Source organism: Ruditapes philippinarum, unplaced genomic scaffold, assembly GCF_026571515.1.
Source record: "Ruditapes philippinarum isolate M1 unplaced genomic scaffold, ASM2657151v2 ctg444_1_1_1_1, whole genome shotgun sequence".
In the NCBI taxonomy this organism is placed as follows: domain Eukaryota; kingdom Metazoa; phylum Mollusca; class Bivalvia; order Venerida; family Veneridae; genus Ruditapes; species Ruditapes philippinarum.
The window spans coordinates 27,777-41,765 of NW_026854090.1; the positions used below are offsets into that span (position 1 = coordinate 27,777).

Consider the following 13,989-nt stretch of genomic DNA (forward strand, 5'->3'; position numbering starts at 1 on the left):
GTCAAAACATATGAGCCGCGTCACGACAAAACCAACATAATGGGTTTGCGACCAGCATGGATCCAGACCAGCCTGCGCATCCGCGCAGTCTGATCAGGATCCACGCTGTTCGCTATCGGTTTCTCTACTTGTTATAGAGTTTGTAAGCGAACAGCATGGATCCTGATCAGACTGCACGGATGCGCAGGCTGGACTGGATCTATGCTGGTCGCAAACCCATTATGTTGGTTTTTTGTTGTGACGCGGCTCATATGTTTATTTTTACATTGATATGAAGCTTAGATCAGGAGCCTGTTGTCGGTGTAAGAATTTTAAAACTCGTGAATATAAAATATCGCAAACGAACCAGAAGTTTTAAAACGGTTTTGTTTGTATTGTTTTAGCATTAATAGTAATTAGCAAGATCGAGTTTACTCGCTATTCAGGACAGACAACTCTTGGTTTTCATTCGATATTTTTGGTTATTTATCTACGTTGTTCAGGATTACCCAGATTTTAAATTGTATATACATGAACTGAGTTTTCGACATTTACAATGGATTTTTTATTGGACAAATTAAAATTTAAATATTTTTTTCTTATTATAATTAAAACTCTTTGTTTAGTTTTTAACATTACGCATAAGGTGATATCGCATGGGTCAGTCACAAACACGCGCCTGTTTGAGGAAACAGTTATTTAATATTTCATTATACATGAATTTAAACGCTTGAAAAACTATATTGAGCCTTTGTACATCACACATTTTTCGACATTCCATATTTTGACTTATATTTCACATAAAGCAATATGGTAATACTCGCACGCACGAACACACAAAATACATAACTACACATGCACATCAAAGTGAACACGTTCCTACAGTATTAACACTTTCGCACATGTGATCACTTATGAAATATTTTCAATGTGCTCTTTATCATTTTATGCTGAAGTTATATTATGATTTTTCAGGACAGTTAAATCTTCTAGAAATGCAGCTGTGCCCTCTTTACAGCAATTGTAGATGAAGCAAAGTATGGTAGCAAGTTATATAGATGTAAGTTCACGTATATATATTTTTGTGTTTTGTGAATAGAATAAGACAATTACACGGACATACTGTCTGTAAAGAAGAGTTACCCAGACTCATATATATTCCACTCTGTACTGACATCGAATGTAGGACAAAACCCCACCAGTGAAAACCCCACCACTCAAAATTTTATAGAGTGGACAAAACCCCACCACTAAATTTTATAGAGTGGACAAAACCCCACCACTTAATTGTACAGAGTGGACAAAACCCCACCACTTCAGTTTTATAGAGTGGACAAAACTTTCTTGTAAACATGTTAAAAAAACAAACAATTGTGCATCAGCAGAAACTCAAAAGAATGTGTGAACAACTCATCAATAAGAAGAAGACTGTACCCGAGTTTCTTCAGGCTATCAGCCACAGTATCCACTTAAACTAAGTACAATGAAGTACAATGAAGGAAAATTGAACTGAATAAATTAGAAATGTGCTATAAAAATGTGCTATTTTTTAATCATTAATTGATTAAAATGTGCTACATTCTTGATTAATAGTAAGTAGTTTATTTTTATATAAATAAATTGAAGAAATGAATTTGAAGAAACTAAAAATAATGGATAATTCAAGGTCATAAATGTGCCAAAGTCTCAAATAAATGACTACTCTTTGATGTTGATTTAACAGTTTGTAAATTATTTGTATAATCTCTTATATTACACAAATGTTACATTGAAATTAAAAAATAAAATGTGAAAATGTGTACTGTATATTATATATATTTTAATTCATAAAATCTTGCCCAATAATTGGTAAGTGGTGGGGTTTTGTCCACTCTGTAAAATTTAGTGGTGGGGTTTTGTCCACTCTATAAAATTTAGTGGTGGGGTTTTGTCCACTCTATAAAATTTTGAGTGGTGGGGTTTTAACTGGTGGGGTTTTGTCCGTCTTCCACTGAGAATTTCCACTGACATCATGTGTTTTATTCTTTCACAAGGCAAAGTCAAATTTCCTTAATTACACGCATTTATTTTGACAAGAATAAATGTGGTTAGTTATACATACATTGGTTCTCTTTTATATCTTGTTAGAATCAATTCTTAGGCGGAATGATGTCACACTTCATAAAATGATGTCAATTAAGGCATATATGATATAAGCATTTTGCCGCGCATTTGAAAATGCTAAACCATACTTGCTTTTAATATGCAAAAATCAAATATATAAAATATAAGAATTAAATCGAACACACACAATGGTTTGACATAGATGCAATGTGCATGCGACTTTATTTTATTAAATTAGTTTTCTTTTCTTAAACATATTACTGTATCAAAAAATATGTATTTCTTTACAGTTTAATCACTTTTATATATGTTAATGATATGTAGTAGTCATAGTACTTTTGCAGTGCAATAGTATTTCGTGCAAACTTAACTATAGTTGAAACAGTCTGTGTAAAGTATCATGCATTCCGTATAAGTTTGCACCAACTTGCTCAATAGGGCTAAATATAGCTACATTTAAAACAAAATGAGAAGTTAATAGAAAATATCACAGCATTTATAATCTTTACAATAAATGATACAAAACTTTCCTTAATGATTGATAATTATAAAGCAATATTTTTGGGAAAAAGGTGCAATCCGAGCCTAGCTGTCTGGTATTGATATTTACCACAACCTTACCTACTGCATTACGCTGAGAGTTGGTAAATTTGTTGATAATTTAATTAAATAATAATTTATATAGCTAGCCTGTTTGAAGATAACAAACACAATATGATAGCTGTTTTACACCTAGATAGTGGACTTGACCACCTCGTCACTTAATTATCATACTAAACGCACAGTACTTGTGCGCGCGTGAAACATATTGCGTTGATACGTAAATGTTTCACGTGCGCACGTAATAGTCGCATACGCATGTATTAACTAAAATATTTCCTATGTTATTTTATGCAATTGTCACATATGATACGTATATTTTATTATCTGAATTTGATTTCATACTATCAGATTAATGCTATAGGCAAGGGAGGATATTTTGATTTATATTTCGTGAGAATTATCACTTTATTTTTAGAGATGACACACAGTAAGAGATTCTATTGTCAACTTACCTAGTTAAACAGTCTTAACAATAAATAGAGGATATTAAATGAGTGTAAGTTTAATACTGAATTTATTGCACGAGTTGAATAAAATTATATTATGCGAGCCTGTGGCGAGCATAATATTATTTTATTCAACGAGTGCAATGAATTCAGTATTGAACTTACACGAATTTAATATTCTATTTATCACATACCAAAAATAAAGACCGTTTAAAGTGAAATAAGAGTAATTTTACATTGACGCGCCTATAGTATAACGTTAACATTTAGCGCGTCTTTACACTATGTTTGTATAACGCTAATGACGTCGCGTCAAAATATATGCACGGCCGTGCAATACCATATTTACGGAGTCGCAAAATCGGCACGGGTGTGTGATAAAAAAAATTAATCTACACTATTGTATATTGAAGGTATTCATTCGTTGCTGAGATAGTTTTTGAAACAATTGAAATTGAAACAAATAATAATGCAAATTTGTTAAGATTAACGTTTTAATATAAATGAGAAGTATAGCTGGGTATTCCGCCTTTTACTTAACTGGATATCATTGTGCAAACACGGATCTACATCTGAGTAAAAATATCTGTTCTTTTTAAGCCTTTTTTCAAACGAATTGATTCCTACTAACGATGCTAATTTACATCGTAAAACGATCAAAAAGATTATGTCTGCACTTTTTCCCAATACAATGTTATTTTGTATTAATATAATTTTAATCAATAAAACACTATTTACATAGAACAAAGATACCATTATCATTTATATTACAGGTGTGAAATAAATATATTCGTAAAGATTTTATAACAAAAACATGAATCCAAAAAGAACAACCACACGCGTACATTCAGTTATTTTTTTAATATTCAAATCGATTTCGAACAAATATGTTCTTCGTCAGTGAATAAACAGGAAGTGAATAAACAGGGAGAGACGTCACATGACGTCACCGTCCGAGATGGCGGGAAACATACATTGTTACGTTACGTTATATTAAATTTCATTAAAAATTAATAAAGTTAATAAAGATTTCGATATATATGTATATAAACATTCACGGATTATGAAATACAAGTATTTCCTATATAAAATACATAAAAAACAATAATAGGAAACAACGTGAATGTTACGTAACGTGTATACATGCATAAAACAGATGAAATATTATATTGGAAAAAGTATATAACCATTTATAATGGAATGTCTACGCAAAAGAACTTACGGAAATAATTAAATGTCGTATATAATTTTTGCATTTAATCCAGCTGGTGAAAACGTCTTAAGCTTATGAATCCAGTAGGTTTCTCTTTTTTTTTTTTTTTTTTTTTTTTTTTATAACAAAAACATATAACTTACGAGGGTTGTTCGGAAAGTTTTGAGACTGGGTCAATATTAAGCGTTGGAAAAGATAAAATCAAACAAGAGTTTACTATGTATTACTTTAATACCTCATCTATTATAGTGTAAAATTTCATAACAATAGCTTCATGTATACAAAAGCTACAAAGCGTTAGGCACAGACACTACCGGTGACCCGGCGCACGCAACGACGTTATCCGACGTTGCCTTTATTTCCAGAGTTTAACGTCACCGTAGAAAAGTCAACTGCTACTCCTTTTCAAAGTATCTTCCTTCACAACGTACACATTTCTCATGCCTCGTAACCCACTTGGCGAATACATTTCTATACCAGTCAGATTTAAATGTTGCAATAATGCTAATAACTCTAGAGCGCAGTTCAACTAGGTCCTCACTGAAGCGCGTTTCTTGCAAGTGTCAGTTTATCGTCGATGACGGATGGGTGACCGCTCCTTTCCTTGTCTTTTGTTGACTTTCTGCCATCCCGAAACTCTTTATGCCATCTAAATACCAATGGTCGACTAACAGTACGTCCGTTGTTTGCCTGTTCTAGAAGTTGCTTAGTTTCTGTTGGCGTTTTCCCAAGATTAACGCAAAACTTAATAAAAACACGCTGTTCCTCTTTTGACGGTGTTTCCATAGTCGTTGTCTTGTCGCGCACGTATTGCTATAATGATCTGCGGTAACGGCTTAAACAACTAGCGGAAATGACGTCCTTAAGTTGGAAGTGACGTCATAAAATTTTCGTGACGTTTGGCGCAATTTTAGGGGCTCTTTTTATTCAGTAAAAAAACTTATAACAAGAAAATAGTCCGTGCGCCAGGATGCGTAGACAGGTGTTGCTATGGAAACGATTATATGCCGTATAGTAACGTTACAACGTTTTAAAGACATAACTCGGATAAATAACATATTAAGCTATAATTTGTATTAAATAATATTCGCAGCTGTAATTAGAAACAGAGAAAATCATATTGTCTCAAAACTTTCCGAACAACCCTCGTATCATCCGTCATAGATTAATCATTTCATTTAAATCCTGTGTAAATGGTTGCTTATAAATGACATCTTTATCCTAATAATATAAAATAATTTTGAAATTTGCGTTAGAAAAAAATGTATAAATGTATACGCTTAAAAATGCTTTTGTATAGTCTTTTTGAAAGTTGTGATAACTATTTCATGACACTATTTAAACAGGATTTTAAACTATCTTTTTCAGATACACACATGCCGAAGAAGATTGTAATATCTGGAGATAACATTTCCTACGTAACGAAATAGACACCGTCACACTGGTCTACGTAACATTCCTATAGATGATTGATATATTTAAGTGCTTTTAAGAACTGTGTTTGAATGACGAATTTCTGTGAATACGGATTTTTAGTTTTAATTACTATTATTTAAACTTTCTGTAATAATCAATTTGTGCTATTGACTCATTTTCCTAAAATAATATGTGAATGTTAACACGAACAAATGATATGAATATCTTCAAAATAATTTATGGGTGTAATACAAGTGGCTCATAAAAATCATTGTTAAGATAAATAGAATCGAACTTCAAGTTGGTATAATTTGTTCTAGATTTAAACAACATGCAATTCATAAAGGTTACGGCTTGAAAATATCGAAACATGTATATGTATAACTCGATCTCTAAAGAAAATATCACAGTGCGGATTTTCTCCACTGTGATACATAGTTCATGACTCTGTATCGCATCATACCGGTATATCGCCGTTCCGTTGCAACGCTACATTAATTCGTCCCTCTGGAATAAGGCTTGCAACAATATATGACTGTTGTAGCGAAGACATGCTTATTTTGTTTAATATATGTATACATATTGAATATATGATTATAAAATAATAAATATTTAAGAGTGACTCGATTTGGTTTTTACTTTATTATTTGAAATACTCCAATTGTGAAGATAAAGTTCTTTAGCATATGACTTTACAGTTCCCATTCAAAATGTGTAATAAAACATGTTCTATTGTACAAGTCTGCATTTCGGTCATGTATACGTGTCACTTATATGTAAATGCATGCTTTTGATATTATCTGTATCTTCTTTTATCAAGAAAATACAGTTCTGTATTCCCTGTGGACAACTAAAAATACAATTCCGTATATCCCCTGTATATATTGAAAATACGATTCCGTATATCCCCTGTATATGTAGAAAATACGATTCCGTATATTTTCTGTATATGTAGAAAATACGATTCCGTATATCATCTGTATATGTGGAAAATACGAGTCCGTATATCCTCTGTATATGTAGAATATACGGTTCCGTATATCCTCTGTATACGTAGAAAATACGAGTCCGTATATCCTCTGTATATGTAGAAAATACGGTCCCGTATATCCTTGGTATATTTATAGTATACTAGGGATAACAACCTTAATATAGTCCGTATACGGGATTTTATTCTCCGTATACTTCAAAAGTACGAACAAATATACGTACATGTATATGGGGCAAATACGGAATTCCGTATATGCCTGATGCATATACGGACTTCCCGTATACCTGGTGTTCCCTATACGGACTCGTATACTTGGTCCGTATATTCGACGAATACATCCCGTACACGCCCGTATATGTCAAAAATACGGGACCGTATATTCCCGTATATCAGTATATTTTTCGCAGTGGTACTGACTGTCGGTAAGTTCTGTATCCGGAACATATAAAATAGGAATAAAATATGATAAACAAGATCAACAAGGTAAGGCGGCGTTCAATGAACGCAACCCCCATATGACCAAGCAACAAGAAACAATGGCAAGGAGCCCAGGTGGACCCCAAACAAAAAAAGGACAGGGCAAAGACAGAGCACGGACAGGTTAATAATTAAATAATTAAATAAAACACAATTTTCTAAAATATCTGGACTAAAAACATCACCCTCAAAATAACTTTTATATGAGATCTTACTTCCATTGGCACCTACAATATATAATCTAAAATCTGAAATATCTAATAATTCAGGTTTTGGTTCCAAACTGTTGTAAAAAGACTCTGAAATCAAAGTAACCATTGAACCCGTATGTACTAAAACTTTGGTGTCTATCCAACAAATTCTTGCTGTGCCCTCATAGGCCTCACCAACCAACCTATCGGATAAAATAGATTTGGAGCTCTTGTTCCAGCTTGTGTGCCCAACCACAGAGGAGTCTAAACTTTTGGGTCAACAGTTTTAGTGTTTTCAGACCTGTAAGAAGAAGAATTGTCAGAATTATTTACGGCGGCGTGGGATATAGAAATCGTCTCCGTCCGTCCGTCCTCACGTCCGACATTTTTGTCCGGAGCATATCTCAAAAAGTATTTGAGGTATCAACTTGAAACTTCATAGGTGGATAAATCTCATTGAGGAAAATTGCAGTGCACAAGAATGATAACTCTTACCTGCATAATTTGTTAGTTATTGCCCTATGTTATTTTTCAAACTTAATTTATGTCCAGAGCATAACACAAAAAAGCTCATGAGATATCAATATGAAACTTCATAGGTGGATAGATCTCACTCAGGCGGTGTGCAGTGCACAAGAATGATGACTCTACCTTTCATAATTTTTGAGTTATTGCCCTTTGTTATTTTTCATACTTATTTTTTCCTGTGTAACGTATAACTCAAAAAGTCTTTGAGATGTCAAGATGAAACTTCATAGGTGGATATATCTTATTGAGGAGGAATGCCAAAGATAACCCTCCCAATTAAAATTTTTGAGTTATGCCCTTTGTTATTTTTCATACTATTTGTCCAGAGCATATCTCAAAAATAATTTGAGTTATCAACTTGAAACTTCATAGGTGGATAGATCATATTGAGGAAGAGTGCAGTGCATAAGAATGATAACTCTACCCTGCATATTTTTTTAGTTATTGCCCTTTGTTATATTTAAAACTTATTTTTTTCCAGAACATAACTCAAAATGCTTATGATATATCAACATGAAACTTCAGGTGGATAGATATAACTCAGGAGGAGTGCAGCAAACAAGAATGATAACTCTACCCTGCATTATTTTTGAGTTTTTGCCCTTTGTTATTTTTCATGCTTAATTTTTGTCCAGAGGATAACTTTAAAAAGCCTTTGAGATATCAACTTGAAACTCTATACGTGGATAGATCTCATTGAGGAGGAGTGCAGCACACAAGAATGATAACTTACCCTGCATTATGTTTCAGTTGTTGCCCTTTGTTATTTTTAGCTATCAATATTCACATAGGTTTCAAATCTGTAATCATTTCAGCCATCAGTTTTCATTACCAAAAGACCTCTTACAATTGAATTATTCTGCTCTACTACATATATATTCTTCCAATGAGCAAACACATTCGGCGAGGGATGGCAATGTTGACATGGCTCTTGTTTGTTTTAACATTAACATTGTGTTGTTGACCTCTGCCTCTAAAGTGCTCTCTGCTATTACCGGTGAAAGAATTTCTATTGTTTCTTGAATAATAATTACCTCTGTTTTCTCCTGGAAATTTTCCTCTATTACCAGAAAGAGATTGTTTATTATGACCTGAAAAGGATCTGTCATAAGTTGAGGAATCTTGCTTCTTGCTATCTTTGATATCTTTTGCGAGAGACTGCATTTTGGTCATCAAAGTATCCATCTTTTTATTAAGATCTTCAACCATCTTGTCTCTAGTATCTGAAACAGATTGACATTGAACTTTTGTTAATTTATCTGATGATGAAAGCTCTTGTTCTGCAGCTCTTACTTCTCGCAGTAACCTGTTATAATCAGAAATAGCATCATACATAAGACTAGTTAATAATACCTCTTTCAACTGCAACCTGCAATAAAGTCTCTAACCTACAACCATATGAAGTAACATTCTCTGAAGGCTTCTGAGACTCACTGTAAAATGTTTGCATAACAGATTCATTTGTTAAAAACATTTCCAAACAAAGTATCAAGTTTATTCGAATATCAGATAAAGAAGTCTTTTCTCCTAATGGTATTAGAACTTGTCAGGCAGAAACTCGTAATGATCCTCGAACAATCTGTAAAATGAAATTTACTGTCAAAGAAGAATCTGATAAGAGACATTTGGTTTCATATCGCCAAACATCATAAGTTACATCACCTTTAATGGAGGCACTTCACCTGAAAAGAATGGTAATTTTACATCAACAAATGAAAAATAAGCCAAAATTTTTAACTTAAAAAATAGTAGCCAAACGTTCAGCGGACTATTCACGATTTAGCGATTCACAACATAAGTAGTTGATTAAATAAACATTACATATAAAACTTTTTCAGTTTTATAAGGATTCTCAAATAAACTGATACATTTGTGTATATTGATAACTACCTTTCTTTTTACATAAAACCACAACTTTAATTGTTATTATAGAAAAGAATAAAACTGTTACATAGTATAATTACTGTATAACAATAATATTTAAGATTCATTATATAACTTTACAAAATGCTGTTATCAGACAATTTATTTTGTTTGTTCTAATCAAATTTTGTCAGCTATAATAATAACCACTGTCAATTTCCACATTTCACAGAACTTGAGTAGATCTAGGTCGTTTTAAACATTATACTCATCCTTAGTTAGAATCACATAATCACCAGACCAGACTTCTTCAAAGCTTCTAAAACTTGACAAATTTGCATATCATTTAAAGGTACACTGTCCGGTTTGTCTGCACCTGAAGTAAAACTCTTTATTTTATTTGTAAGTTTTCCACCTGTAGCCTTTTTAAAAAACTACAAATATAAACACTGAAAATAGAACACAATATATAAACACAAAATCAAACCACGGGTACAGCTGCTGGACTGAAATTTTAAATAATTTGATAAATAAATAAATTCAAATTGACCTGGCCACCATCAAAACATACATACTATAGGGAATTTCTTTAAATTGCCTATAAACCCTGAAATTTTTAATACAAATATATAATCAGAATATATCAGAACACTGACCCAAAACTGTGTCCACTGAAACAACTGAAATAAAAATACAACACAAATATAATTTGCAGGTTTCTATATAAACAACTAATACCTCTATACACGGTACACCTCTGGCTCCTGCATACAAAATCGAAATGACCTCATTCAATTTAAACGAAAAACAGCTTCAACACAAAATAAAAGTACAATGTTACCTAATGTGCTCACCAAGTAACAGCTGTGTTTTGTGTACTGTTAGTTGGTGAGCACACCAGGTAACATTGTACTTTTATTTTGTGTTGAAGCTGTTTTTCACCAACTAGCAGTACACAACAAATAACTGTTACTTGGTGTTATCACCAAATAAAATTACTGTATGTTTAACAAATGTAAAGTATCTGGACACACGAGTAATAAAATGTTTTACACCAATAATTGAAAAATTGTTGAATTTACTTCTTAATTAAAACATTAATCACGGACTGACTACAACAACAAAGACTATTTAACCGTCAGGATAATACAATATAAGCGGTGGCAGCGTTTCAGTCCATATATTATAAAATATACAAATATTGTTAAATCTGACTCATAATTATTTATGTAATCTAACGTGAAACTGTCAAAACAGTATAAATTTACCTAAAACACAAAAAAACATCACAATACTAACCTCACACAGCTCCTCTTCTCAATCATACATCTACGGGTAGTGCAAAGAATGTCTGCAAAGATAGACAAAAAGAGTGCTCAATAGTTGGGCAAGAATAATTCAGACCAAGAAAGGGACAATAAGTCAATAAATCAACACCCCAACTTTTCAAGAAAAAAATACTGTGTTCCTAGACAAATACCTATGACCCTGTGTGAAAAAACTAGTCTGATCAAAATACAAATATGTTACTTAATTTTCAATAGTATTTACTGTAAAATGTTGCTTACTGGTCAAAAAATATCTGATCAAGTAATTTCTGAAAAAATATCTCGCGAAAATATATAAAAAATTACGTTTTACATGTCAACACAAAAAGTACACATACCTCAATATTTGCACTATACACAATGATATAAAATCCAGTAATTTACAAAGCAGAAATATTTACAAGGTAATTTAACAGGAGTTACCCGTTAAATTGGGATTCAGAATAATAAAAAGTTCTGCTCTCATTCCATTGTCGTGAGTCATCCCGGCTCCTCGTAAATTCCACACGTCGTGATGATGAAGTTAACTATGGAACGCGTTTTCCGTAAAAGATGTATGATTACTCCTTGCGCGCGAAAATCCGCCAAATGAATTTGCTAGCTAGCTAGACTTTTAAAAACATTGATGACTCAGATTTAAACACTTTACACTATATATTCCTGAATCCTTTCCAATGCTTCCGAAGTATCCAAGAATAAATACATATGAAAAAGACAATACTCATACGTCGGCGATCCTATGACGTTGCCTCTCCTCGTATCTTTAGGGAAACGGCACTCCTGGTTCTGTGAGGACCAGATACTCTCCAAAAGATACCTCCGTTGATCTTGAATCTTCCGCTCGCGCCTGTGACCATGAAAACCCACACTTGTCACCGGAGTCGCAGGGTAAAATATTTCTTGCTTTGGGGATCACAGAAACAAACTCTTCGCGTAGGTTCTGTATCTTAATGAATCCAAACAAAATGTAATAAAATAATTATATATCTTACAAATACAATTCATATAAAACAAAGTACAATGAAATAACAATATATACACGATCGACGCGGAATAAGAAAATACAGAAAGATATACAATCAATATCCTAATATTTATGATATCACTTCTTACCACAGCGTCTGTATGAAGATATTTAATTATATAAATTAAACCATTTCAGTATAAATTGAAATAATGAAAGTAAATGTAAATCTAATGTTAAATTAAATAGTTTAACTATATCCGTCTGACTCGTAAGAGATAACTGTAAAGAGTGAGCGGGACAGGAAAAGCAAACAGTGCGCAAAAGTAAAGAATATTTAAATTAACCAATTGATATCTCTCTCTAATAGAAACATTTACAAAAAACAAAACAATGGGACAAGTATAACAAAGAACGATCGACTAGGGTTCAGGATATTGCACGGGTAAGATCGACCATGTACATCATTGACGGAAATTGTTGATTTTCACCGATTCAAAACCGGAAGTTATCTTTTATACGATAAAAACAAAACGAAACCGAATAAAAACGCGCGTGCACGATGTTTCCGTTTAAACAAAACTATGGAAAAACACAGCTGCCATTACCATGTAATTTCAATCTGTGACAGAATTAATTATCTTTATCACAGAAATTTGTCCAAAATCCTCATGTAATGGCGGCCATCTTGGGTTTTGAAGCCATAATAGATTTCTTACCGTTGCTACTAAGGCATTTGTTCCAAATATTCACTATTTTTGGCATGTTCTGTCATTTTCCTTTACTTTTCACAGAAGGTGCACAATTATTTCACTGATTTCTTGGACTAAACTTGTGCACTGATTGTATGTTGATAGCTGACCAAATCCAAAAGAGATTAGAGTGCCTAAAATATCTAACTGTCTCATTTTCAAAGTGCACTGAGTATATTATTAATAATTTTTAAGATAATAAAGATACGCAATACTTTTTATGGGTTAATTTGTTTGCTGCCTGCCATGACATGGCAAACAGAAACATGTTCCCTTATTACTTGTAGTAATTTTTTAACCAAATAATACTTCAATTCGTACCAAAAACCTAATTTATCATATTTCATGATATATTTTTTCTTACATATCTCTTTCAAATATAACATAAAGCGTCAAATTAAGAATAAGACAATAACACATTATTCTTATGTTTTCAGGAATATGATAAGAATTTGATTGTTTCAAACATGTCAGTAAGGATGAAAATAGAGAGAAACATCAAACTACATGCCATTCTAAACAATCTTGGTTATTCAAAGGTATGTTGTGAACAAAGAATAAAAATATATAATAATGCCAGTAGGTGCTTAGAGCGTGTTACAAATAGAAATTGGTACGTACCCATAAATGCCACCGTGCTTGGAAGCCGTGGTGAGGGTATGGCTGTTGCTTTAGAAAGTGATATGGATGTATTAATTATTCAGCCAGCAGTAAAATGTTTTAAAACGTTCTCTATGGAGAATGAAGAGGGAAATAAAACAGACGTGGCCATTTTCGAACTAAACTTTTCGGATGTACCTGAAGGTTATGTAAAATTACATCTTAAAACCCTGAAAGATGCATCACCATATCCATATAGTAGATTAGTTACAAGCATTAAAGGAGCATTAACAAATGAAGGTTTTTTGCAAAATAACCAACGAATCATCGAATCAATAGAAAACGGCGACCAAACTGTGAGAATTGAAGGATGGCCAACTAAACATAATGTGTACGGACATAAATATGGCCCGGCACAACCGCTTCTATACCCTTTACCTTCGCCTGAACAATATCAACAATATCTATCAATAGATTACGTACAAGCGTTGCCGTGTATATATCCGTCGTTCTTTAACAAGTGGTGCAAAAGGGT

General features: G+C 32.7%; 1 long non-coding RNA gene across 1 annotated transcript; it reads left to right on the top strand.

Annotated features, from left to right (window-relative positions):
* The first annotated feature begins 620 nt into the window (after positions 1 to 620).
* On the top strand, positions 621 to 6,382 carry LOC132738890 (uncharacterized). The gene is made up of 2 exons (XR_009626930.1): positions 621 to 1,039; positions 5,713 to 6,382. It is a non-coding gene; the product is annotated as an uncharacterized LOC132738890 (long non-coding RNA).
* The last annotated feature ends 7,607 nt before the right edge of the window (positions 6,383 to 13,989 follow it).